The 25,659-nt window shown below is 39.2% G+C and overlaps 1 protein-coding gene and 1 pseudogene across 1 annotated transcript in view; one reads left to right on the top strand and one right to left on the bottom strand.

Moving 5' to 3' along the window:
* XPO7 (exportin 7) overlaps positions 1 to 25,659 on the bottom strand; it is a 136,088-nt gene that overhangs the window by 66,746 nt on the left and 43,683 nt on the right. The gene's annotated exons all lie outside the window — the stretch shown is intronic.
* Positions 8,010 to 9,774, top strand: LOC102825618 (annotated as a pseudogene).

The raw sequence follows: 25,659 nt of genomic DNA on the forward strand, positions 1-25,659 counted from the left end.
ACTGATGGAAGTCCAAGCTACACTGAAGGCACAGTCAAAAGGAAAAAGGCTCCAGGAATTCACAGAAAACAAATTTGAAATCTTTCAACAATCTGATGCAGCACCGGATGAGCTCACTCATCTATGTCAAGGAAGCTGGAAGACAACTACCTGGCCAACCAATTGGAAGAGATCCATATTTGCGCCCATTCCAAAGAGAGGCAAACCAAGGAATGCAGAAATCTTCAAACAATGTCATTATCATCTCATGCAAGTAAAATTTTGTGGAACATAACTTTAAAACAGTTGCAATAGTACACAGAAACTGCCAGAAATTCAAGCTAGATTCGGAAGAGGGCCTGAAGTAGGGATATCATTGCAGACATCAGATGGATCTTGGCTGAAAGCAGAGACTACTAGAAAGATGTTTAACTGTGCTTTGTTGATTATGCAAAAACTCTCGACTACACAGATCATGACAAACTATGGATAACATTTCAAAGAACGTGTATTCCAAAACACTTTATTGTGATCATAGGGAACCTGTGCATAGACCAAGAGGCAGTCGTTCAAACAGTACCAGGGGATACTGAAAAGTTTAAAATTAGGAAAGATGTGTGTTTGGGTTGTATCCTTTCACCATTCTTATTCAATCTGTATGCTGAGAAAACCACTCGATAAAACGGATTATACTAAGAAGACTATTGCATTAGGATTGGAGGAAGATTCAATAATGGCGATATGCAGATGATACAACATTGCTTCCTAGAAGTGAAGAGGACTTAAAATACGGATGAAGATCAAAAACTAGAGTCTTCAGTATGGGTTGCACATCAATGTAAAAAAACCCAAAAATTCTCACAACCAAACTAGACTTTAATAAATAAATCATGTTAGTGGAGAAAAAAACTGAAGTTGTCAGAAAGTTTCATTTTGCTTGGGTTCATAATCAACACTCATGAAAACAGTAGTCAAGAAATCAAACAACATATTGCATAGGGCAAATCTGCTGCAAAAGACCTCTTTAAAGTGTTCAAGAGCAAAGATATCCGTTTGAGGACTAAGGCTAGCCTGAACCAAGCCAGAGTATTTTCAATCACCGCATATATGTGTGAAAGCTGGACAGTTAATAAAGAAAACTACAGAAGAATCAGCGTATTTGAATTCTCTCAATTAACTGAAGTTTGAGAAGAATATGTCTTGGAACAAGTACAGCCAGAATGCTCTTCATAATTCAAGACTGCAAAACTTTATCTCTCATACTTCGGACATGTTATCAGGAGGGACCCCGTCCCTGGAGAAGAACATCTTGCTTGGTAAAATGGAGTGTCAGTGAAAAAGATGACGATCCCTGACAGGATGTACTGACACAGTGGCAAAAACAATGGGCTCCAAAGTAGCCATTGTAAGGAATTGCACAGGATCAGGCGATCGATGTTCATTTTGTTGTGTATAGGATTGCTGAGTTGGAATTAATGGTACCTAATAACAACATATTATTATTTTAAAACTACTAGTCTTTTAATTATGAATTTACTTCATATTTGTGATTCTGCTATATCTTAAAATTGCTTCTTCTTACTTTATTCTATATTTGTTGTGCTTTTCTCTTTGCTTTCCTCAACTCACTTTTGACTATTTTGGGAGTTAAAACAATTTTTTGTTTCCTTGTTCCTGAATTCTATTTTTCTGCCTATTTCCAGTTTAAAAGTTCTACACCTATGGTGCAGTGAATTACTTAATATGGCCCTTCTAGCCATAGTCTTTGTGACCGCCACACAATGATTGGGTGGAACCACACAAAGAAGGTGCCTGTAGACCACCAAAGGATTTGGACAGCCTAGTTAGAATGCAAATAAGGTTTATGGAACCCCTGTGGGGGTGGGACCATGAAAACATGATTTGTGGAACTCTGTTGAGGGGACCTCACTATATTAAAAAAGAAGAGTCAGAAATAGAGCACATGTTTTGGACCTGGGTTCCCTGAGCTGAGAACCTCCTAGACCCAGGACAGACACAGTACTATTAACAACGGAGAAGGCATGAAACGGTGAGAAGTTGTTGCTGTTGTTATGTGCCATGGAGTTGGTTCTGACTCATAGTGGCCCTGTATAGGGTTTCCAAAGCTATAAATCTTTACGGGAGCAGAAAGCCTCATCTTTCTCCAGCGGAACAGCTGGTAGTTTAAAAATGCTGACCTTAAGGTTCACAGCTTGATTCATAACCACTGCGCTACCAGAGGGGCCTGACCAATGGAGCTCAGCACCTATAGTGGATGTGTTGATCTACAAAGCAAGACATTTTAAATACTTCTGGGCACACACTGGTGAAGCTAAAAAGCTTTGTTAATACTCACTGAAGCAGGGCAGAGGCCAGGTTTGAATAGGATCAAGCATCAAGGGTCTGTTCTGAGGGGGCTGAGAGGAGCTGAGAGAGCTGTCCTACAGTGAAGAAGGATGACTTTGCCTACATGGTTCCTATCTTGAGTTGTTTACTGTTGCTATTATTAAGTGCCATTGAGTCAGTTCCTCATATTGATACTGTACAGGATTTCTGAGGAATGGGTGGTGGATCTGAAAGGCCCACCTTGGCTTAGCAGCTCAGTGGTTAGCCGACAGAACTATGCCGGTACTCCTGCAGACTGTTACTTCCCTAATAAGCCACTTAACTGCAAGTACAGTTTGTGAGTTCTGTGACCATGCAATGAATACTAGAACACAGCAGAGAAGTAGAGGGTGTTATAGGTGGGGCAGCTGGTGTCAGAATAGGTAAAAAGTTTACAGCAAAACTCCTGTCCACACACATGGCTGATGACAACACTGAGCATACACGTGAAATGATTCTTATCAACTAGATGAGTGACAGTGGGTTACGGGGCATATTTTCTACAAATCAGCTAAGGCTCTGCCTATGAAATATAATCCATGACAGACTTGGATTTTGAAAAGTTTGTGGGAGATGGGTAGCTAAACAACTCATGGAAGAACAGAAACAGAAGCGTTTAGACATCTGCAAACAAAATTTGGAATGGCACTCGAAGGTAAAAGTTTCTTTAAAAAAAAAATCTTTACTGGTGATGAAACATGCATTCATCACTATGAGCCTGACAGTAAATGGTAGCATATGGAATGGAAGCATCCTCAATTGACGACCAAGAAAAAGTTTCAAAGTCAACCATCAGGTAGAAAATTGATGTCTATAGTTTTCTAGGATTCTCAAGGGCCAGTATTAGAACACTATCGGGAAAAAGGGTTTTACAGCGAGATGCTCTCTGAAGAGCTAAAGCCTAAATTTTGGATTAAACTGAGGACTGCTATCCAAGGGCATTGTGACCTTGCATTACGACAATGCATGCCCTCACACCTCTGCCCACACTGTCGACACACTGCAAAAACTTAAGTTTTGAGCTGTTAAAGCATCCTCCCTATAGTTCTGATCTTGCTCCATCAGGGTGTTTTCGTTCCTGGAAAGCAGCCCTTCGAGGATGAAGACTCACCTCTAAAGAAGAAATGAAGACAGCGGTGCATTTGTAGCTTGCAGCTCAGCCTAAAACAATTTTTAATAAGGGAACATGAAAGTTTGTTGACAGATGGATAAAGTCTATGAGTTTATGTTGAAAAATGATGTATTTGTCTTTTCTAAAAGTTCATTACAGAGTGCAGACAATTTTTGACTTACCCTCATACATAGTGTTAATAAAGTATGAAGTTAAGCAATATAATAAACCCTTTCCTGAACAATACAATGACCTTAGAATATGAACCATGAATCATCCTGAGTTATATTGCTAATGTTCAATATTTCTATTTTGGCTTCTTAACTCTAAGAACTAGACATTACTATTATTTCATGCCAACAATGTTTGTCTAGATTTACCAATTTCTTTGCTTTCCAATTTCTTTGCTTACCTTTGCTTCTTATATAACCAAACCTTTTGTTCAGAGTTCAGCTCCTTAAGATATGCTGGTGGTAAACTCAGTTTTTCTTTATCTAAAAATAACTTACATATTGCCATCACTCTTTGAAGATAATTTTGTCGGTTATGACAGTTAATTTTAACTGTAGCATCTTTTACCTTCCAGGATGCTGTTTGAGATGTCTCTATCAACCTATCTTTTCTTTCTTTATAAGTTATATTTTTTCCTTTCTGATTTTAAGATCCTCTCTTTGTCTTTAGTGCTTATAGTTTTACTATCATATGGTGTGGGTTAATACGCTAGACTGCAAAGTGGGTTTGAATCACAAGGGTGGCAGTTCAAGATCACTAGCTATTCCTTGGAAACCCTACACAGGGTCTCTATGAATTGAAACCAACTCAGTAACACTTAACAACAGTAACACATCTAGGTGTGGATTTCATTTGTTTATCATGCTTGGTCTATATGCTGAGCTCCTTGATCTAGATTCATGATTCTTCATGAATTTTCTAGAAAATTATCAGCCATTATACTTCAATTATTTGCCTCTTCTCCATTCTTTCATTTTAGCTGTTAACAATTATATGCCCTACCTTTCATGTCCTTATCTCCTTATGCTATATTCTTTATATACCATTTTTAAAAACGGCATCATTTCTTTCAATCTTCTAGTCCTCCAACTCTCTTCTTTGGTATATTTAACATGCAAAATTATTCATTGATTTAAAAATTCCAATAATTAACATTTAATTTGCAATGTTCTCTTTTATTTTTTCAAATGTACCTGGTCATTTTTGATGGCCACTTTTTGCTTGCTCATTTTCTTTTAAAGATTTGTTCTTTTGTCGAACATTTCATACATAAATTATCTTAATTTTTATTTTGTAACTGTCTAATGATTTTCCACTATCTGAAGGCTGTGCTCTGGTGACACAGTTGATTAAGCATTGGTTTTCTAACTATAAGGTTGGTAGTTCAAACCCACCAATCTGATGGAGAAACATGAAACTGTCTGCTCCTTTTTGGATGTGTGCATTTATTGCAATAAATTGTCCTCTCAGCACTGCTTTTGCTGCATCCCAAAAGTTTTGGTATGCTGTATTTTCATTCCCATTTGGTTCACTTTTTAGTTGGTGTTCTTCAGTTTCCATGTATTTGACTATATATCCTTGATCTTTCTATTGTTGGATTCTAATTTTATATAGCTAATTCGATACAAATGATGCTGGAGATCTCATGACAGAATTCTGCAAAACCAATGATTTGTTCATTTCAAATACCTTCTTTAGACAGCATATCAGATGACTATACACATAGACCTCATCAGATGGAACACACAGAAATCAAATTGACTACATCTGTGAAAAAAGACAACGGAAAAGCTCAATATCATCAGCCAAATCAAGGCCAGGGACAGATTGTGGAACCATCAACAGCTCATATGCAAACTCAGACTGAAGCTGAAGAAAACAAAAAATGAGCCAAAATATGACCTTGAATATATCCCACCTGAATTTAGTGAGCATCTAAAGAACAGATTTGATACATTAAACACTAAAGACGGAACCAGAAGAGTTGTGGGATGCTATCAAGAACTTCATACAGGAAATAGCAAAAAGTCATTAAGAGGACAAGAAAGAAGGAAAAGATCAAAATGGATGTCAGAAGAGACACTGAAACTTGCTCTCCAGTGTAGAGATGCTACAGCAAATGGAAGAAATGAGGAGGTACAAGAGGTGAACAGAAAATTTCAAAGGTTAGCTCGAGAAGACATAGTCAAATATTAAAATGAAATGTGCAAAGAAATGTGCAAAGATCTGGAGTCAGAAAACCAAAATGGAAGAACATGCACAGAATTTCTCAAGCTGGGGGAACTGAAGAAAATATTCATGCCTCCACTTTCATTACTGAAGGATTCTCTGGGCAAATTATAGAATGATGCAAAAAGCATCAAAAGATGGAAGGAATACAGAGAGTCACTGTACCAAAAGAAAATGGTTGATATTCAACCATTTCAAGAGGTAGCATATGTATCTAATTTCAAGATAAGTATCCAAGTATTCTAAATTCCAAATTCTAAAGAAAAATATTATGCTATTATCAATTCAAATGAATAAGTACATTTACCTCCTGCACATAGTATTGTTAAATATCGTGTGTGTATGTATATTCCAAAAGTGGTAATAAAAGAATTGTCCAAGTGGGGGGGGTTGGGGGGGGAAGAGGTAATATATGATCAAGAGCCAATGATACTGAAGGAAGAAATCCAAGGGGCATTGAAGGAATTGGCAAAGAACAAGGCACCAGGAATTGATGGAATAAACATTGAAATCTTTCAAGAAAGTGAGGTTGCACTGGAGGGACTCACTTATCTATGCCAAGAAATTTGGAAGACAGCTATCTGGCCAATGGATTGGAAGAGTTCTGTATTTGTGCCCATTTCAAAGAGAGGTGACCCAATGGAATGCGGAAATTTTTGAACAATATCTTTGATATCCCAAGCAAGTCAAGTTTTACTAAAGGTAATACAGAAACGGCTGCAAGCATACATAGAGACTTCCAGAGGTTCAAGCTGGATGAGAAAGAGGACGTAGAACGAGCGTGCATCATTGCTGACGTCTCATGGATCTTGGCTGAAAGCCGAGACTACCAGAAAGATGTTTACTTGTGCTTTATTGACTATAAAAAGCCTTTTGATTATGTGGATCATGGCAAGCTATAGACAACATTGCGACGTATAAGTACCCCGGACCACTTAATTATGGTCATGAGGAGTATGTACACGGATTAAGGAGTATGTACACAGTTGTTCGAACAGAATATGGGAACACTGAATGTTTTAAAATTAAGGTGTGCAACAGGGTTGTATTCTTTCACCATACTTATTCAACCTGTATGCTGAGCAAACCCCAGAAGCTGGGTAATATCAAGAAAAACGTGGCTCAGGAAGGATGGGTATAAATGGAGCGGTGGGTTCCCCAGCCGCCTCTCTCCGCCCTAGGTCCCTGATGCCTCCACCGCTTTTGGGCCAAGCAGCTTGAAGAATTAAAGATACAAACAAATAACATCCCAAAACGCTTTAGATATCTTTAAGAAAAAGAAAAGGCAATTCCTACACGCAGCAACCGCAGGAAAGTCACTTGTACACTTCCGGCCTGCCCAGCACCAGCTGCCGCCGCACATTCCCATCTGTCAGTATCCGTCTGTCTGTTCAGTGGTGAGCAGTTTGTGCATGCCGGCCCGCTGCCCACGGTTGCCCACGCGTCTCTGCGCTGACCCTGTGCGTCCGTCTGCTGCCCGGCCCTCCCGGACCATGCACCGCGGAATAGCCTTTGCACCCGCGTCCCCGGGGCCGCCCCCCACCCCGGCGGTCCCGGGTGCACCGTGTGTCTGAGCTGTCTTTTCCAGATCCCAGCGTTAGGAGACCGCTGTGTGCACACATGCCTGTGGCTCGTGGAGTCGGCACCCACTTATATTTTGTTTCCCTCTTCCCGTCTGTTGTAACTTTAAACCACCAAGAGCCCGAGGCCTGTATTTATAGAGAAACGTGTCCCAGAGGCTGCTGTGGACAGCATTTGGCTGCTTCCTTGAAGAACAGGGGCTGAGGACGGCATCTTACTACATGTAGCTCTGGTAGCGTAGTGGTTACGAATTGGGCTATGAACCGCAACGTCAGCAGTTCGAAACTACCAGAGGGGGTTTCTCGGAAATCTTTGTACAGGGTCACTATGAGTCGGAACTGACTCCACGGCACATAACCACTAATATGTGATTTATTTATTTATTTTTAAATTAGAAGGTTCAAACCAGGACAGCTGCAAATTACAAACACCCAGGGAGGGCCATATTGCTTTTTGGGACGCCTTTTGTCTGGGGTTTTGTATCCTCTCCTATGAGCTGTCCTTGAACGCTTATTTTCCGTCTTCTGTGTCTGAGCCGACTCCAGAGCTTCCCTCTTGCCACCTGTGAGCCACTGCAAGGCTACAGCTCTGACAAGATCCTCTTTTGTCCTGTGATGATCCCTAAAAGAAGTCCTTCCGGCGGGGATCCGGAGGTGGGGGGTAGGCTACGATCGGGGTGGTGTGGGGTGAGGAGACGAACACTGAGGCCAGCAGCTACCCCATGGCCTCCCTGTGTGTGGGTGACCTGCACTCGGAGGACACTCAGAGAGGCCACGCTGTATGAAAAGTTCAGTCCTACGGGGCGTGTACTGTCCATCCAGGTCTGCAGTGATATGATCAGCCGCCGATTCCTGCTTACGTCAACTTCCAGCAGCCAGAAGCCGGCTGACACGGAGCGGGCTCTAGACACCATTAACTTTGATGTGATTAAGGGAAAGTCATTCCGAATCATGTGGTTACAGAGGGATCCCATCTTTGAAAAAATCTGCTTTGGGAAATATCAAGAACCTGGTAAAATCCACAAGGCACTTTTTGATATTTTCTGCTTTTGGAAACATTCTGCCCTGTAAAGTTGTGAGAACAACTCTAAGGGTTATGGCCTTTGTCCACTTCGGACAAGGCCATGGAGAAGATGAATGGCATGCTCCTCAATGACCGCAAAGTGTTCATTGGCAGATTTAAGCCTCGGAAGAGTGGGAAGCTGAATTTGGAGCCAAAGCCAAGGAATTCACCAATGTTTATATCAAGAATTTTGGGGATGAAGTGGATGATGAGAGTCTGAAAGACCTGTTCAGCCAGTTTGGTAAGACCCTAAGTGTCAAGGTGATGAGATATCCCAGTGGGAAATCCAAAGGCTTTGGCTTTGTGAGTTACGAAAAACATTATGATGCCGATAAGGCTGGGGAAGAGATGAATAGAAAAGAAATGTGGGAAAGTAGAACAGCAGGCTAAATTCACAGAAATTTCAGCAGCTGAAATGGGAGAGAATTAATGGATATTGGGGGTGAATCTTTACATTAAGAACTTGGATAACACCATTGATGACAAGAAGCTAATGAAAGTTTTCTCCTTTTGGGTCAATCACCAGCTGGAGGATGGGAGAAGCAAAGGGTCTGGCTTCATCTCAAACAAAGCAGTCACTGAGATGAATGGAATGTACTGTAGGCTCTAAGTCACTGTATGTTAACCTGGACCAGAGGATGAGAGTCTGAAAGAGGAACAAGAGAAAAAAGCTCACCTGACCAACCAGTACATGCAGCGGGTGGCAGGAATGAAAACACTGCCTGCCAACGCCATCTTAAATCAGTTGCAGCCTGCAGCTGATGGCTACTTTATGCCAGCAGTTCTATAGACTCAGGGAAGACCATCATATTACACACCTAACCAACTAGCACAGATAAGGCCTAATCTGTACTGGCAGTAAGGTGGAAGACCTCAAGTTTTCCAAGGAATGCCAAGTGCTATATGCCAGTCTGGGCCTCGTCCATCTCTTTGCTATCTGGCTCCAACTGGTAATGTTCCGGCCTCTCGTGGCCTCCCTACTTCCACTCTGAGAGTCGGTGTTCCCACAGCTGTGCCAAATTTAGCACCTCGGGCTGCTGTAGTTGCTGCTGCTGCTCCTCCTCGGACTGTGGTACCATACAAATGTGCCTCTAGCCTCTACAGGACCCACAGCCTGCAGTCCACGTACAGGGGCAGGAGTCCCTGACCGCCTCCATGCTGGCTGCAGCACCCCACAAGAACAAAAGCAGATGCTTGGAGAACATTTGTTTCCACTTATCCAAACAATGCATGCTAACCTTGCTGGAAAGATTAGGGGGATGTTGCTGGAGACTGACAACTCTGAGCTGCTGAACATGCTGGAGTCTCCTGAATCTCTCCATTCAAAGGTGGACGAAGCTGTGGCAGTTCTACAGGTTCATCATGCCAAGAAAGAAGCTGCCCAGAAAGTGGGCGCTGTTGCTGCTACCTCTTAGACAAGGAAAAAATGATTTAAAAGCCAAACAAAAAGCCCTCCTGGATTTCAGCTCATTGAACACTTCCTCCTTGTCCTATGGACTTCAACATCAAGAACCACAAATTGCAAATTTAATAGGTCATTTTGTATCAAAATGTCAATTATGAAACACCTAAGAATTTTTCAATCATACGAATATATTTTTGAATATATTTTCTGGGTTTTGATGTAGCCCAGATGATGTTAACTTATTTTTTCTACTGTGGATTTTGATTTTTCCCCCCAGAAATTGGTTTTATTTGATGTGTACCCAAGTCTTAAGTTTCTCAATAGTGAAGAATAGGCTCAAAAAAGGAAAAAAAAAAAAAAAAGAAAAGAAAAAACGTGGCATCAGGATTGGAGGAAGACTTGTTTAACAACCTGCGATATGCAGATGATACAACCTTGCTTGCTGAAAGTGAAGAGGACTTAAAATACTTACTGATGAAGATCAAAGAGCACAGCCTTCGGTATGGATTGCAGTTCAATGTAAAGAAAACAAAAATCCTCATCACTGGACCAATAAACAACATTCTATCAACGGAGAAAAGATTGAAGTCTTCAAAGACTTCATTTTTCTTGTATCAACCATCAACACTCATGGAAGCAGCAGGCAAGAAATCAAATAACATATTGCATTAGGCAAATCTGCTGCACGATACCTTTTTAAAGTGTTGAAGAACAAAGATGTCAGCTTGAGGACTAAGGTGTACCTGACCCAAGCCATGGTATTTTCAATAACCTCATAAGCGTGCGAAAACTGGACAGTGAATAAAGGAAGACCATAAAGAATTGATACTTTTGAGTTATGGTGTTGAAGGAGAATACTGAAAAGTGCTAAGGGCTGCCTGAAGAAAAAACAGATCTGGGTTGGAAGAAGTGCAGCCAGAGTGCTCCTTGGAGGCCACGATGGCCAAACTTTCTCTCTCATAATTCGGACATATTGTCAAGAGAGACCAGTCGCTGGAGAAGGAGATCATGTTTGGTAGGATGGAGGGTGAGAGAAAAAGAGGAAGAACCCCCAGTGAGACGGATTGGCAAAGTGGCAGCATCAATGGGCTCAAGTGTGGCAACAATTGTGAGGTTGGCCCAGGATTGGACAGTGTTTTATACTGTTGTTCATAGGGTCACTGAGTCAGTACTGACTCAATGGCATCTAATAACAATAATTTTATAGCATTGTGATCTAAGAAGTTGGTTTGTAGTATTTTGATGTTTTACAATTTATTGAAATTTGCTTTGTGGCCTAACACATGGTCTATTCTGAAGAATGTTCCATGTGTACTGGAAAAGAATATGTATTGTGCTGTTATTGGGTTGAATGCTATGTACAAATCTATGAGGTCAAGTTTGTTGATTGCATTATTTAGTTCCTCTGTATCCTTGTTGAGTTTTCTTTCTGGTTGTTCTGTCCTTTTTTAAAAGTGGTGTATTACAATCTCCTACTATTATTTTGGAGTTGTCTGTTTCTTTGTTCAATCTATTAGGGTTTGCTTTATGTATTTTGAGGCTATTTTGTCAGGAGCACAGATATTTATTACGGGTATGTCTTCTTGTTCAATTGACCCTTTAACCATAAGATAATTAATGTCTTTCTTTGTCTCTTATGTTGATTTTTCCTTAAAGTTTATTTTGTCTGATACTGCCACTCCCGCTCATTTTTATGGCAATTAGCTTGGTATACATTTTCTATCCTGTAATTTTTCATCTATTTTTGTCTTTGTGTGTTAGGTGTGTCTCCTGTCTGGATAAGAAGGATCCTGTCTTCTTATCCATTCTGCTACTCTATGTAGCTGTACTCTCTGTACACTGACAGTGTAATTATTGACAGGTATGGATTAACTGCTATCATTATGCTGTTTGTTTTTTGCAGTACTGTTGGTTTCTTTATTCTGTATGCTTTTTTGTGCTGAGTTGTTTGTTGTGTGTGCTTTTTCTTATCAATTTCTTCTTAATTTTAATGTTTCCATAATCTTCCTAGATGTTCATTTTCTTGATTTGATGTGCAGATAATATACTGTTTCTTTGTGGTTACCCTATATTTTATTAAATTCTTCCTCTTAATTTCCTTTTTATTTCCATTAGCTCTGTTGTTATGTCACCCATATTATTCTTATTTGCATTTCAACTTTATTAATCCTTTCAAAGGACCCCACTTCTTGTCTTGCTCATTCTTTAATGTTTTTGTTTTGCTTATTTCTGCTCTAATCTTTATTATTTCTTTTCTTCTAGTAGCAGTAAACTTACTTTGCTGCTCTTTGTCTCATTGTTGGAGATGTTGGGATTAAGGTACTGATTTTGGGGTTTTGTTTTGGATGGGTACATTTATTGCTATAAACTGCCCTCTGAGCACTGCTTTTGCTGTCCCAACAGTTTCGGTATGTTGTGTTTTTTTGTGTTTGATTCAAGGAAATTTAAAACATTTAATTGTTTATTTATTCTATTATCCTGTAGCTTTTAAGCAGGATGTTATTCAATTTCCATGTATTTGATTCCCCACCCACCATCTTTCTATTGTTGATTTCTAAATTTATAGTGTTGAGATCTGAGAAGGTGCTTTGAATTATTTCAATGTTTTTGAATTTATTGAGGTTTGCTTTGTGGCCTAACATATGGTCAATTCTGGAGAATGTTCCATGTGCAGTGGAATAGAATGCATATTGTGCTGTTGTTGGGTTGAATGCTGTACATTAATCTACGAATTGAAACTGCTTGACTGTATTGTCTGTGTGTTTGTTGAGTTTGTTTCAGTTGTTTTGTCCTTCACTGAGGTAGTGTATTAAAATCTCCAACTATTATTGAGGTCCTGGTATGGCGCTGTAAGGTAAGTACTAAAATGCAAACCAGAAAGCTGGCAGTTCAAATTCACTAGCTGTGTCCTAGAAACCCTACACTCGGTTGCTATGAGTCAGTACCAACTCAGTGGCACATATATATTATTTTAAAGTTGCCTATTTCTTTCTTCAGTTCTATTAGAGTTTGATTTATTTATTTTAAAGCTCTTTCATTAGGAAAATGGGTATTTATTATGGTTATGTCCTCTTGTTCAACCTACCCTTAAATCAAGATATAATGATCTTTGTCTCTTATGCTGGCTTTTGTCTTAAAGTCTATTTTAAGAAAATAATATTTTCACTCATGCTTGTTTTTGACTGCCATTAGCTCAATATATTTTTACCATCTGCTGATTTTTAATTTTTGTCTATTGTGCGTATGTCTTATAGACAGTCTACTGAAGAATCCGGTTTTCCTATCCATTCCTGACTGGTGCATTTAATCCATTTACATTCAGTGTAATTATCTTATTGTTAGGTATGAATTGATTGCTGTCATTTTGTTGACGTTTATAGTAAGCATTTCTTTACAGTTTTCTTCTTATAGTTTAAGCATCTATTTGTGATTCTCTACAAATTTCAACTTAGTCTAGCCTATTTCAAAAAAATGCTGATATCTTTCAGGTCTCTTAATAGGTTTTGCAGGCATTCCTTTCATTTCCTTATAGTTTATACTGAAGAACTCAGGTTTGAATTTCCCACGTTTGGGTTTTCCTGACTGCATTTTCTTGTAGTAGTTCAACAACAGATTCCACTGTTTAAATTATTTCCTGGAAATTGAGAAATGAATCTAGAGATAGGATCAGACTCATTTTCTATCTCTCTTTGGCCAGGTTATATATAGGTACTGTTTGGCATGGTTTTTCTTTCCCCTCTAGTTGGAACCGACTCCATGGCATATAACCACCACCATCACCACCAACTGCTGTTAAGCTGATTCTGACACATGGGTCCCCATCCATGTCATAACCGAACTATTTTCTATACACCTGAGAATGGCTGATTTTCAGGCCATTCTTTGAAGGGCCCTCTGGTTAGACTCAAACCTCCAACCTTTCAGTTTGCAGCTGAATGCAGGGGTAAGTCTCTACGAGGCATATAATAAATACCTATATGACCTTAGGAACCAATGATGCTTAATGCCTATATCTAATCAATGGGAACTGGAAAATGATGAAACTTTAATTTTATAATTTCATTATGAGTTCTAATATATTTATAGAGATTTTCCCTCTCGTTTACTAGTTGGTTATCTATTAGCTCAGTTCACATAGAAAAGACAGAGTAAATACTTAATAATTTTCCTTGACAATTTTCAAGACAATTGTTTCCCTATCATCTTCTGAAGGTGACTTTTATTATTTTAAATATTGTTAAGAACTCAAGGATTTAAATATATTGATTAATCAGCCTGCCAAATTGTCAAACAGCACTTTCTAGCTACTGCTAGATATAAATACATTAGATTTACCTGCATAAAGAGCAACTTCACATCTGAAAGGCACATCTCCACAAGCAAAGGTATTTCATTTACTAATTAGCTTTTAAATATGACAAAATTCAAGATAAATAAAAAATTATGATTTTCTTAACTCATATTTTGAAATAATAAGTGCAAAAAAAAAAAAAAAAAAGGATGCCAACCATTCTACTCAGCCAGTTTCAATAATTCATTGCAATGGCTACACAGACTCACTTAACATATTGACAGTTATGGAGTTTATCAGGGAAGCAAACAGGTTACAATTCAGAGCCAGAAATTCTCAGGGCACAGTTCTTCCAGTCAGGATAGCGTCTCCTCTGCTGCACTCACAGGTAGGCCTCTCTCTGACTCTTGGCCCCAGGTCTCTAACCTACTTTGGAAATGTTACCAAGCTCTTTTAGAGCTACAGACAAATGCCCACAGGACACACCACTCCATCATAAAGCTTAGTCTAAAGGCACTCAGCTTTAGAGGCACCCCACTCTGCAAACAAACCTTCCCAAAGTCACTCAGCTTTACTTGCTCTGTGGTCCTGCTGCTGCTCTTCTCCAACTCCTCTGATGTCACAGCTTTTTATCCCTGGGTCAAGGAAGTCCAATGCACAGGGATATTGCGGTCTAAAGGACATACTCCACTCCTGGCGCTTCTTCTTTTAATATTATTGAGATCCCCCCTCCTGCTTCTGAGATGGCTCAATTTATACCCATGTTAGAGTTTCAAGTTTTTACAGTCACAATTAACCCTGTTACCTATCAATCACAACTGAATCATATAATCCATCAATCAACATTTCCCACACTTTCTCTTATCCATACAATCATGAAAAAGTTGTTTGATGGGAGCTTACAAAAACTGTGACTAGAAGGGACATTAAATAATCCACTATACCACAATAAATTTTGATAAAATTAAAAAGACTAGTAAATGTTTGCTAGTTATATATATTTTAATTTTCAATGATTTATTCTTCATTTCTAGAATAAAATAAACCCCATCTCTTAAAGCATACCATGGTTCAATACTGTATCTCTTGCCAATCTGTCACACTTACTTTCTAATCTTTTTAGGTTGTTGTTGTTAAGTGACATCGAGTTGGTGACTCAGAATGACCCTATGCACAACAGAATGAAACACTGTCGGGTCCTGGGACAACCTCACAATTGTTGCCACACTTGAGTCCACTGATGCTGCCACCTGATCAATCCATCTCTCTAGGGGTCTTCCTATTTTTCTCTGACCCTCCACCTTACCAAACATGATATCCTTCTCCAGTGACTGGTCCCTCCTGACAATATGTCCGAAGTATGAGAGACAAAGTTTGGCCATCCTGGCCTCCAAGGAGCAATCTGGCTTCACTTCTTCCAACATAGATCTGGGTTTTCTCCTGGCAGCCCATGGCACTTTTCAATATTCACCTCCAACACCGGTAACTCAAAAACATCAATTCCTCTAAGGAATTGTCCCTTTTCACTGTCCAGCTTTTGCATGCATATGAGGTTATTGAAAATGTTATTGAAAATACCATGGGGCTTGGGTCAGGCGCACCTTAGTCCTCAAGTTGACATCTTTGCTCTTCAACACTTTAAAAAGTTCCCGTGCAGCAGATTTGCCTAATGCAGTATGTTGTTTGATTTCTTAACTGCTGCTTCCATGAGTACTGATGGTTGATCCAAGAAAAATGAAGTCCTTGACAACTTCAATCTTTTCTCCGTTGATAAGAATGTTGTTTATTGGTCCAGTGGTGAGGATTTTTGTTTTTCTGACATTGAGATGCAACCCATACCGAAGGCTGTGTTCTTTGATCTTCATCAGTAAATGTTTCAAGTCCTCTTCACTTTCAGCAAGCAAGGTTGTATCATCTGCATATCGCAGGTTGTTAATGAGTCTTCCTCTAATCCTGATGCCACATTTTTCTTCATAGAACCCAGCTTCTCGTATTATTTGCTCAGCATACAGGTTGAATAAGTATGGTGAAAGAATACAACCCTGTAGCACACCTTTCTTAAATTTAAACCACTCAGTGTTTCCATGTTCTGTTTGAACAACTGCCTCTTGGTCTATGTACAGATTCCTCATAAGCACAATTAAGTGTTCTGGAATACTCATACTTTGCATTGTTGTCCATAGCTTGTCATGATCCACACATGAAAGTCTTTGCATAGTCAATACGCACAAGTAAACATCTTTCTGGTATTCTCTGCTTTCAGACAAGATCCATCGGACATCAGCAATAATATCCCTCATTTTATGTTCTCTTCTGAATCTGACTTGGACGTCTGGAAGTTCTCTGTCAATGTATGCTTGCAGCCATTTCTGTATTACCTTTAGTAAAACTTTACTCGGATGGGATATCAAAGATATTGTCCAATGATTTCTGCATTCCATTGGGTCACTTTTCTTTGGAACGGGCACAAATATAGATCTCTTCCAATCAATCAGCAAGATAGTTGTCTTCCAAATTTCTTGGCATAGATGAGTGAGTGCCTCCTGTGCCACCTCTTTTTAGGTTGTTGTTGTTGTCAAGTACCATCGAGTGAATTCCGACCCATAGTGACCCTGGTATAGGGTTTCCAAGGAGCATCTGGTGAGCTTGAACCGCCGACCTTGCAGTTCAAACAGCTTTGCAGTCTGACACATTAACCCACAGCGCCACACCAGGGCTCCACTCTTTTAAGGTAGTACTCATATAAAGATGAATGAATAAGTAAAAGTTGTCTGCCGGGTGAAGACCTGTTTAGCCAGCAGTGTGGCAAGACCTGGGGACTCTTGAGCCCAGAGTCAGTGACATAGCCACAGAGGACTAGAGTGGAGAGTGAAGCATCAAGCTGATAAGAAGAGAGGGCATATGCATAAGAACACCCACACTTGCAGATAATACCCACTTTTCCTGGCTTCAGTGACTGGATGATCAGAGCTCAACCAGAAGTAAAACGAAGAGGGAAAAAAAAAAAAAAAAAAGTATTCTCATACAATTTGATAAACTTGACCTACATCTATGGAAGCAGTAGCTCAAAAGAGGGAACAAGTCCTTACTGCAAGAATCATTCCCACCCCCACCCCCCACACAGAGTAGACAGGGATGGGCAACTTGGACATTGGCTACCCAAAATGGGGGGTGGGGGGCTACAAAGGCAAGAAGTGACTGGCTTACAAGCTTTCAAGAGGGAACCTAGATCCAGAGGGCCTGGAGGAAGGTAGAATCTCCAGTGAGTAATATTCAATCTGACTAGGCTGGGCTGATGCAATGAAATGCAGACGGGTCTCTTGTGATACAATAGTGAATAATTGTTTTCAGGACTGTTTGTGAGGGTCGGAAATGTAAAGGTAGATGTTTTATAGCAAGGAGGGGAGTGATTAACTTTTCAGTCTAGGAGCAGAGGTCCCTAGGACCATCAAGGGAAAAGAGCAGAGAGTGGGACCCTACCCAGAGAAGCAGTGATGCCTGAAATGGAGCCAGAGATGATGACGTGGAATGATGGAGCAGCTGGAGACTTTAGATCCAGAGAGGGAGAGCGACTGTGTGCTGAAGACCTGGGGAGTATGGGGGAAGGATTGCATGGAGGGGATTGTAACCATGGCAATGAGACGATATACGATAGAATGAATGTAAAACTAATGTTTTCCCATGTAAACTATTCACATAATTCACAATAAAACATTAAAAAAAAAAAAAAAAAGTCTGATTTTGATGCTGTGTCCCTGATTCACTGTTTAAGAAAACACAATAGACATCTAGAGGTAGTTCACTGTACAATTAATATAGATGAATCTGACTTAATTAACTTTAGCATTAAAAAGTCTCACTTGTCATACGTTATTACCACAAAGCAACTTTATAAGCCAACAAATAAATTATTGCTTGAAAATAATGAACATATTCTATAAGCAAAGCCTATAATTTCTATCTACTTTAAAGTTACAAAGAACATATAAGGAGCAAAATAATAAATGTTGTTGTTGTTAAGTGCTATTGAGCTAGTTCTGACTCATAGCAACCCTATGTAGTGTTTCCCAGTCTGTAAATATCAACAGAAGCAGAAAGCCTCATCGTTCTCCAATGAAGCAGCTGATGGATTCAAACTGCCAACCTTGCAGTTAACAGTTCAACACGTAACACACTATACCACAGGTCTAAACATGAAATTACTCCAATTTATTCTCTAATTGAAGTTTCAAAAAGAGAGAACTATTTTTTCATATTCCCAGTAAAAAAATTATAAGCAAAAATTATGTTTTTACCAAAATGAGATAGAAATCAGAGTTGCCCAAAATGGTACTTATCAGAAGGACAATTATCCCAAACATTTAAAAGTATGAGATTTAAAATACCTAAGGCCCCCTCATTCACATTAAACAGCACACAAAAAAAACCCAGTATGTTCTTCAACCTAGAATCTTCAGACAAAGTCTCAGTGCTCCATAAGTTCACTATTAGAATTATTCAATGTTATTTTTTATGATTATTAAAAAATATTATAATCATATTCTGGCTCATGTTGCTGGTCACCTTAATATTAAGTACTGCCTCATGATTCTGGTGTTCAAAATGTCTGTTTATGGATGTACTGTTGTTGAGTTGGTTCCTACTCACAGCAACCTTGTATAGGGTTTCTAAGGCTTTACATCTTTCAAGAGCAGAAAGTCTCACCTTCCTCCCACATAGCGGCTGGTGGGCTCGAACCGTGGACCTTGAAGCTTGCAGTTCAGTGCTTATCATACAGGGTCATCACACTCCCATGGATGTACTGCTGTAGCTTAGTGTGGTCGAGTCCATTTCGACTCATAGTGGCCCTGTGTAGGGTTTCCGAGGAATGGCTGATGAGTTTGAACCTTGTGGTTTAAATTGACTTTGTGGTCCAGTGCTTATCCTACAGCGTCACACCAGGACTCCATAGATGTATTAGTGACAAGTAAAGAGTCCTGATGGCCTAGTGGGTTATGTGGTGGTCTGCTAACCACAAGGTCAGCAGTTCAAATGCACCAGCCACCCCTCAGGAGAAAGTCTGATCCCATAAAGATTTACCACCTCAGAAACACTTGGGAGCAGTTCTACTTGGTCCTACAGGAGCTCTATGAATTGGAATCGACAGTGGGTTTGGGGCGGGTAGTGCCAAATAGTTATACTTGAATTATTGAGGCTAGTATAAAAGGTCTCTGGGTGGAGCAAACAGTTTGCACTACATACCATCCAGCAGCACTGACGAGGAAAAGGCCTGAATGTCAAAATTACAACCAAGAAAATCCAATGAAGCGGTTCTATGCTGCAACATGGTATTGCCATGAGTCAGAATTGACTTGATGGCAAAGGGGTTGGCTTTAGAATAAAAAGGGCGCAGAGGTAGACTTAAATATGTAAACGATGCATCCCACCAAGTTAAAGCCAAATTACATTATGAATCAAGATTTCTTAGTTCTTTGTATAAGAATGGGGGGAGAACTGGGTCATCAAATGAAACTCAGTAATACTGGCATGCTTAACTCAAAAGCAGTTTGCAGTGACTGCTTAGTGGGTAGAGGTTTTTTGGGAGGGAGATGAAAATGTTCTAGAATTAAGACAGTGGTTGTACAAACACCGTTAGTATGTATATTAGACATCATTAGACTATATATTTTAAATGGCTAAAGTGGTGAACTTTATGTTGTGTGCATTTTACCTCAATTAAAAAAAAAGAAGTTACAGCATCTAGGTACCATTATCATCACCTCATATTAAATATATGCTGCTAATTTTAATTAATCAGTTTGTGTTTGTTTTAAATTTGTAAGTCTGTTCAGAGTTACACAAGAGTGATAGACAACGCTGAGGAATTTACAGTTTTATTTGTTCATTAAGTTAATGCTCGCTGTCTGTGAAACACTACTTGCCCTTTGACTACTATATTACAAAAGTAAGAAAACTGATATAACAGGCTCATAAACATGATCCATATCTCATTTCTCTGAAGCTTAAGTAATAAAATAGTTTAGTAAAAATGGGAACTTAATGCAAATTTTTTAAATCTTCTTTACAAATTACTCCAGGACCTTTGAAGACTGTCATGTAGCTGCACAGCATTTCTACTTAATAAAAATGGAATGCTAACTTGGACCCTGAAGTAGCTGCTCTACATCATAGCTTGGTGAGCAGTGTTCTGGAGTCTTAAAAAGCTTGCAAGCAACCTAAGATAGAGCCATTGCCATGCTGCAATGAGTTTCGATGACGGGTAAGACTGAGGAATTCGCACTGACCGCCTAAGACAGGCAGCATCCCTTAAACAAATAATAAATAAGGGGGAATCTGATGCAGACCATGCAGACCCGGTCAGGAGTTCAAGTCCCTGTGGGCCCAAGCATTGCTGACCATCCAAACCATAGGCTCTGAGGATCAGACTTTAGCCACCTAGCAGACATAGCAAACTGTCCCTCATCTGATTATTCAGTTATGCTTGTTAGTAATCGCATACATGAGCCCTGGATATCCACAGATAAATGTAAAAACCTTCCCTAAAAGCCGAGACTGTAAATTCCAAAAAGGCAAAGTTCCCCCCCCCCCCCCCCCCAAAAAAAAAAAAAAAAAAAAAAGCTAAAGAGGATAGAGAGAAACTCTGTTAACTGATGATATGTGGAGGGGATTATAATCAATGTAATGAAACAAGTCATATGAATGGTTGAATGTGAAACCGATGATGTGCCCTGAAAATAAAAATCTTAAAAAAAAAAAAAAAACAGTTTGCAAGTAGTCATCTAAGATACAATTATCAGTCTTTAATTGTCTGAAGCAAAAGAAAATCTAAGACTCATAAGAAATTAATCTAGAGGACTGTCTCCATGAACATCTGGCCCTGAGACCAGAAAAGCTAGACTGTGCTTGGCTACCACAACTGATCTTTCTGGTCACACAACAGATGACTAGCCAACAATTACTTTAAAGATGAGAAGGTAAGGGAACAAGGGAACTAGATTACTGAAACAGAACAACCAAAACTGAAATAATGAAACTGTTCACACATTGTGAATTGTCACTCAACAATCTGCATAGAAACTGTTGGATGGGATCCTAATCTACTGTGTAAATTTTTTGCCAAAAACACAATAAAATATTATTTTATTAAGATAATAGCTGCTCTACAAAAATATATTGATTGACTTCATTAAAGAACAAAGATACTAATAATTGGACACTAAGAAATAGAAATTCAGACTTTCTTTTTGTTCCACGAAATTTCAGTTCACTACATCCTCTACAATTAAGTTACTAGTCACTAACTTCTAGCAATTTCAGAGAGACTTCTAGTAATCAATTAACTCAAAAAATATCTTCCCTTGCTGAAAATTAAGGTGCCTTGATGACACAGTGACTAAAGCACTTGGCTGCTAGACAAAAGGATGTAAGTCCAAATCCACCAGGTGCTCTGTGAGAGAAAGATGTGGCTGTCTGCTTCCATAAAGACTTACACAGATGGGATAGATGGGGATGGACTCCTGGTGTGGTGTTCTAGGATCAACACTGGATTACAAACCACAAGCTGCTCGTGGGAAGTTCAAACCCACCAGCTGCTCGCAGGAAACCCTACACAGGGCCACAAGGAGTTGTAACTGACAACAACATAGATGGGGATACTCTGGTGACAGAAATAAGGAGAGTAGACGGAAAGATAAGAACTATTTTAAAAGTCTAAAAACTAGACAAAGCACAGTTTGAAAAGTCTACTAAACTTAGTTCCTGTGGAGTTAGCCAGCAAAACATCAATTAAAAAGTCTTTCCTATTATATAGTACTAAGAGGTTTAATCTTCTTGGAAGAGAGATCAAAAGTGCTTCAGTCTAAAACGTTTTAATCAAGATGTTTTTAAAAGCAAATAGTTCAGTGACTGACCTCAAGTGTTAAATAAGCCCAAACAAGACTCATTCATTCATTTAACAAATATGAAATCTATGCGTACTTTGCAATCTACCAGTGATTGGGAGCAGCAAGAGACTTACGTATTAGCGAGCAGCCTTACTAACCACTCAACATTTACTTTTCAACCCTCATTTCATTATCAAAACTACATGTACTTAGTGGTAGTATTAGTAGTAGTTGGGTGCCACTGAGTTGGTACTGATACACAGTAACCCTACGCACAACAGAACGAAACACTGCCTGGTCCTGGGTCAACCTCACAATCATTTCTAGGTTGGAGCCCACCGCTGCCACCATGTGCAAATTCATCTCGCTGGATTTTCTGACCTTCCACTTTACCAAACATGATATCCTTCTCCAGTGACTGATCCCTTCTGATATTATGTCGAAAGTAGGAGAGACAAAGTTTGGTCATGCTGGCTTCCAAGGAGCACTCTGGCTATATTTCTTCCAACACAGATCTCTTTGTTCTTTTGGCAGCCCATGGTATTTTCAATTTTCTCCTCCAACACCATAACTCACAAGCATTAATTCTTCTATGGTGTTCCTTATTCACTGCCCAGCTTTCGCATGCATGTACATATAGTACATATTATTCCCATTTTTCATATGAAGAAACAAAATTCTACCTATAGAAAAGTGTTTCACAGTAAGTATTCATAAGATTACATGAATAAAAGAAATTCTAGTTTGGGAACTTCCAAGTTAAATACAAGAAAAATGCACTTTGAAACTAAAGAACCTTTAAGAATCTTCTGTATGCTAATGTACACCATGAATTCCTCAAAGGGAACTACAATATGTAGTTTCCCAATTTATAAGGTTAAAATAACCCTTTCTGCTGTTGTTGCTGGAACAGCTGATACACCAAAAAGCTGAAATGCACTTGGGAAATACTATCAGAAAATTTAGAGATTCATGAAAGTTTGGGGATTAATTTTTTGAGATTGTTAAGTGACACTGAGTTGGTATCTACTCAAAGTGACCCTGTATAGGGTTCCTGAGGAGCAGCTGGTGAACTTGAATTGTTGACACTGCAGTCCAGCGTATTTTAACCCACAGTGCCACACCAGAATTATCACAGCCTAACAAAAATAATATTTAATCTTTATACATACAGGTATCACATACAATCCATTTTTTACAGGGTAGAAAACTAGTCACCTAGCTAGATGTTACACAGGACTGCAAACTCTGAGCTATAAACTGCCTCTGTGAAACAAAATTACATCGTGTGGCCATAAAGAGAAGCCATGAGGGAAAAAATAATTAGAATCACTTGAGAATGCTCTTAAATAAGTTGCCACAATAAGCATTTTGAGTCAATAGGTGAAGTAAGGTCCAGGTGATTCTAGTATAGGCAGGGTAAAAGACAGGAAAGGAGCTCTGATAGAGCTATAGGATAAGCACTGGACTGTTAACCATAAAGTCAGCAGCTCAAATCCACCAGCCGCTCTTTGGAAATGTTATACAGGATCGCTATGAGTCAAAACTGACTATGTGGCACTTAATAACAGCCGTTGGCTTTAAACTATCCTGCCACAAATATGTAGGTAGCACTGCTAGTTAAGTAACACAAAAATCTTTATAAATGCTTGGCTAAACTCGCTTAACAGTAGGAGAAACCAACCGAAGCCTCAAACTAAGAGAGAACCAAAAAATCAGAGTGGCAAGTATGGAAGCTAACCTATGACCATCCTGGTAGAGGTGGGGAGTGTTAGTTCTTGGTGGTGTTAATCTAGGAACTTGTGTTCTAACATCTACGTAAGATAACAGATGCTTTGGACTCCATTAGATGGAGAATTGAAACTAAGTGCCTGATTTCTGATTCACACCAAGAAATTAAGCATCTCAAGGAAAGGGTGGACTAAAAATAATACTAAACTACAATTTAAAAATTTGCATCATCAGGACAAAGAGATAAAGATAATCCATCTGTCTTCATCTTCCTCTCATTTAAGAAAAAAGAAAAAAATTTGAGAATCTGTAACCAAGAGCTAGTGTCATATTTTGGCATTCCCCTTGGGCCCATACATCTCTGGCACCAAGCTGAATTAAATGCAAAATCTGTTTTAGAAGAAGGTATCCCAAATAATGACATTATGTTACAATAGATAAATATCGGCTCCTAAAGTTTAGCTAATAGTCTTGCACTTCAAAATAACACTAAGAATGCAAGAATGCCCTGGACATCATGTTCTTTCAGAAACAATCTTTTTGGGAACATTAGGAACAACTGCTCCTTAGAAGCAAGGATGACAAGATTTCATGTCTAGTTCTCAGGACATGTCAGGAGGAGCCAGTCTCTGAGGAAGGACATGCTTGGTAAACTGTGGAGTCAGCGAAAAAGAGGAAGATCCCAACGAGATGGACTGACACAGTGGCTGCAGCAATGAGCACAAACATAAAAACTGTGAGGATGATGCAGTGTTTCCTTCTGTTGTGCACAAGGTCATTATGACTTGAAACTGACTCGACAGCACCTAACAACAACATATGGGATCAAGTTGACAACAGCAACTCAAAAGATTAAACAGGAAACTCAGGGGTCAGTGAGTTTATGTTAATGGGGGAAAAACAACTTGGAGTTTTACAAGTAGGAGAATATAATCAATGTCACTGAAGTGTACATGCAAAAATGTTGAACCAGTGGTATGTTCTGCTGTGCATAGTCTCAACAACAAAAAATAAATTAGATACACATACGTTATACAATATGATGCAGACAAAGGGATAGGAATAAATAAACCAATGGAACAGATCTGAGAACACAAAAACTGATTCATACACATAACATTCTATATGACAGGTATGGCAATATAGATCAGGGAAGAAAGGCTGACTGGTATATATAAAAAACAGTACTGACAAAAGCACCATGGGGGAAAAAACTAAAACTAGAGCTCTATGCAAAAATAAATCTCAGGTTGTTTTTTTCCCATAAAAATAGCAATATATTCATGGCAGTATTAACCACAGAACATTAAACAATAAACTAAAGTTAATAACACCAGAATAAAACTTCAAAGTCATTGTAACTATTTTTATATGTCAGTCTATTTTAATAATAAGGTATTATTATTTTATATATCAGGCTATTTTAATATTTGACAGTAAGGTATAACTACACAAACTATATCAAACCACAACTTTTAAATATATATATACATAACCAGTACAGTCATTAAAGAAAAAATTATCTTGAGGGGAAAGAGTATTTTGTTGACAAAATATATATTTATCATCTAAGATGGTAGATTGGGTAGACGTGCAGTGAGGAGCTCTGTCAGCAACAACACAGAATACCGGGCCCAACATTCTCAGGGAATGGTGCTAGAACGCTGAACTATTTAAAAACTTAGAAGGCTTACAGCTAAGGGAATTTGTAGTAGAATCAAGAAATCCATTGCTTTCTAATTCAAGACGCTCAGCTATTCCGGGAGCCGCCATCTTGGGAGCGACCAAGTGGGGGAAAGATCAGAACAGCCACTGACACCTGACAGAACTGTGGAGATACAGGTGTGGAGATTTTTTTTTTTTTTTGGTATCTGTTCATTGGTCTCTTGCTGTCTGCGCACCTCCATTCCAGTGACTAAGGGGATGCCTAACCGAACAGACACCCCACCCCCGCCCCAGGAAGGTTCTACTACGCATGCGCATAGATCTC

The sequence above is a fragment of the Chrysochloris asiatica genome, unplaced genomic scaffold (genome assembly GCF_000296735.1).
Source record: "Chrysochloris asiatica unplaced genomic scaffold, ChrAsi1.0 scaffold00064, whole genome shotgun sequence".
In the NCBI taxonomy this organism is placed as follows: domain Eukaryota; kingdom Metazoa; phylum Chordata; class Mammalia; order Afrosoricida; family Chrysochloridae; genus Chrysochloris; species Chrysochloris asiatica.